The 3,225-nt window shown below is 42.0% G+C and overlaps 1 pseudogene; it reads left to right on the top strand.

Annotated features, from left to right (window-relative positions):
* Window positions 1-758: 758 nt before the first annotated feature.
* LOC102852650 overlaps window positions 759-3,225 on the top strand; it is a 33,000-nt pseudogene continuing 30,533 nt past the window's right edge.

The following is a 3,225-nucleotide window of genomic DNA, read 5'->3' as shown; positions in this document are numbered from 1 at the left end:
TGCCTGTCACACGACACACATGTCACTGGTTTAGCTCTCAGCCTCCTCATTAGTCTGCAAAATAGATCAGTCTGGTCTGATTTTATTCTCTATTCTGGTCTCCAAGAACCACAACAATGTCATCCTCAAAAAGTGGTATGGAAGAATTAATGAGTTGTTTTCCACTTCATCTGACAAAAGCTGGAGAGATCATCACGCATTATTGTTGCTCTGTGTCTTCAATCCGCTCAGACTGCGGCCTCATAGCACATAGTAAAACTTCCCCATGGGACTTCCTGGGAGAAGCCTTTGTATGAACTTATTAGCAAATCTTTGTCTCTTGGAGCGACAGGTGGGTACAAATGACTTACCTTTTAGTTAGCAGCCAAGCACTTGAATGTGTGCTATCAGATCCCTTTTCATGTAGGGAGATTGATTTTGCCCTTCACTCCCTAAGACTACCTCTGTGTCAGAGCCTTGGCACATGCTGTTCCCTCTGCATACCATACTCTTTTTCCCCAGTCTCTGCCTATTTCTCCTTGAGTGTTTGGTGTAAATGGCTTACCTGCAGAGGTATCTCTGATCTCTCAAAGAAAACATCCTAACCCAACCCAACCCACTGTCTCTGAAGCTATTCTGACTCTTGGCAGCCCACCATCAGGTTTTCAAGGCTACAGATCTTCACAGGAGGAGACTGCCCATCTTTCTCTTTTGGAGTGGCTGGTGCATTCAAACCACCAACCTTTCAAGTGGTGTGAGGGACGATTTGTACAGGGATTATGGGCTCCATGGGAATCCTCTTGGCTCTAAGTAACAAATGCAAATGCAAGTCCAGACAATAGCACAACCCCGTAGAAGAGAAAGCCACACCATTCATCACTCTAGGTTCTGCTAGTAACTGCTGAACCCAGGACCAGTTTTATGGACCTGTTCCTGTCTCCTCATGACCCCATCTAAGGATCTTCCTCTTGTGATGTGGCCCTGGCCTCCTTCTGAAGGGAGTGGTAGGAGATTAGCCAAATCCTATTTATAAATTGTTCTCATTGCTGCCCCCTTCAAAAAACAGAGCAAGGGAACACTTCTTGTTTTGTTGTTAGGTGCCATCGAGTCAAATATGACATATAGCAACCCTATGAACAACAGATCAGAACCCTGTCCTATCCTGTGCCATCCTCACACTTCCTGACTCACGAGAGCCCTTTGCGACAATCACCATGTCAGTCCACCTGGTTGAGGGTCTTCCTCTCCTTCACAGATCCTCCAGCCTTCCAAGCATCATGTCCCTCTCCAAGGAATAGCCTCTCATAGCAACATGCCTGAAGTGTGTGAGGCAAACCCTTAACATCTTTGCTTCTGGCTGCACCCTCTCCCAGACATATTTGTTCTTTTGGCAGTCCACGGGATGTTCATTACTCCAACACAACAGCTCAAAGGTGCAATTCTTCTTATGTCATTCTTATTCATTGTCCAGCTTTCAAATGCATAGCAAGTGATCCGAAAGACCATTCATGGCCTCAGTCAGACATACTTTGGTCCTCCAACTGACACCATTACTTGTCAATGATTTGGAGAAGTCCCTGACTGCAGACTATCCCAATGCGATATATCTCCTGATTTCCTGACTTTCAGTACCAAGGGTGTTCATTGTGGATCCAAGTAAGATAAAGTTGACAGTGTTACTCTTTTCCCCATCTGTCATGATGTCGGCTACTGGTCCAGTGGTAAGAATCTTTTGTTTCTTGGCATTGAGATGCAATCCATGTTGAAGGCTGTATTCTTTGATCTTCTGCACCAAGTGCTTCAAGTCTTCCTCACTTTCAGTAAGTAAGGTGTGTCATCTGTATAATGCAGGTTATTCATGGATCACCTTCCAATCCCCTGTCACTCTCATCTTCATAGAATCCAGCTTCTCAATTAATTTGCTCAGCATACAGATTGACTAGGTATGGAGAGAATACAACTCTGATGTTCTTTCTTCTTAATTTTAAACCATGTACTGTTCTCTTGCTCTGTTTGCACAACAGCATCCTTGTCTAGATGTAGATTTTACATGAGCACAATTAAGTGCTCTGAGATTCCCATTCTTCTCAATGTTAGCCATAACTTGTTATAATCCACACAGTCAAGTGCCTTTGCATAGTCAATAAAGCATAAATAGTCATCGTAAAGGAACACTACATGGTTTTAAATTAAGAAAAGTGTGCATCAGGGCCTTACCCTTTCTTCATAACTACTCAATCTGCAAGGTCAGCAAATAATTCAAGATACCAAATTACATAAAGAAGAATATGGCATCAAGATCTGAGGAAGACTCACCAAAAACCCGGGTTTTGAAGATGACACAACCTAGCATGCTGAAAGAGAAGAGGATTTGAAATGTTTGCTACAGAAGATCAAAGACTACACCCTTCAATATGGATTACATCTCAACATAAAAAAAAACCCCAAAACCATCACCACTGAACCAAGAGGCAACATCATGATAGATGGAGAAAAGCTTAGAATTGTCAATGATTTCATCTTACCTGGATCCACAATCAACATCTTTGGCGCCAGCAGCCAGGAAATCAAAAGATATGTTACATTAGGACAGTCTGTTGTCAGAGAAATTCTGAAGAGCAGTGATGTAAGTTTAAAAACTTAAATCCACCCGATTCAGGCCATGGTCTTTTTAGTCATTAGCTGTGCATCTGTGAGAATGAATACAGATGACAGAAAAATTGATGCTTTTGAGTCCTGGTGTTGGAGAAGAGTACCAAATATCCCACGGACTGAAAAATGAACAAACAAATTTGTCTTGAAGAAAGTGAAGCCAGTAAAAAAGTGATGGCTAAGCGTCATCTCACATACTTTGGGCATGTTGCGAAGAATGGCTATTCCTCAAAGGGACATTATATTTGGAAAGGTGGAGGTTAAGAGAAAGAAAGGAAGACCCTCAATGAGATTGATTGACACAGTGACTACAGCAATGTGCTTAATGTGTCGGCGATGATGAGGATGGCACAGGATAGGAAATAGTTCAGATCTGTTGTTCATAGTGTTGCTATGAGTTGGACTTAACCCAATGACACCCAACAATATATGTCTAAGAAACAGAGCAAAAAATAAAAAAATTGGTGTTCCAGGAGTGAAGAATTTACTGTGACTTAGAAAGGCAAGGCACAATTCATTTAAGAGATAGAATATAAGCCGAGTATTGTTATTGTTACTGCTGTTGTTGTTGTTATTGCTATGTGCCATCAAGTC

This window comes from Elephantulus edwardii, unplaced genomic scaffold, assembly GCF_000299155.1.
Source record: "Elephantulus edwardii isolate Elephantulus edwardi_28Jun2011 unplaced genomic scaffold, EleEdw1.0 scaffold00092, whole genome shotgun sequence".
Lineage (NCBI taxonomy): Eukaryota > Metazoa > Chordata > Mammalia > Macroscelidea > Macroscelididae > Elephantulus > Elephantulus edwardii.
Note: the sequence above shows the minus strand (reverse complement) of the source record. Positions and strands in the feature narration are given on the sequence as shown.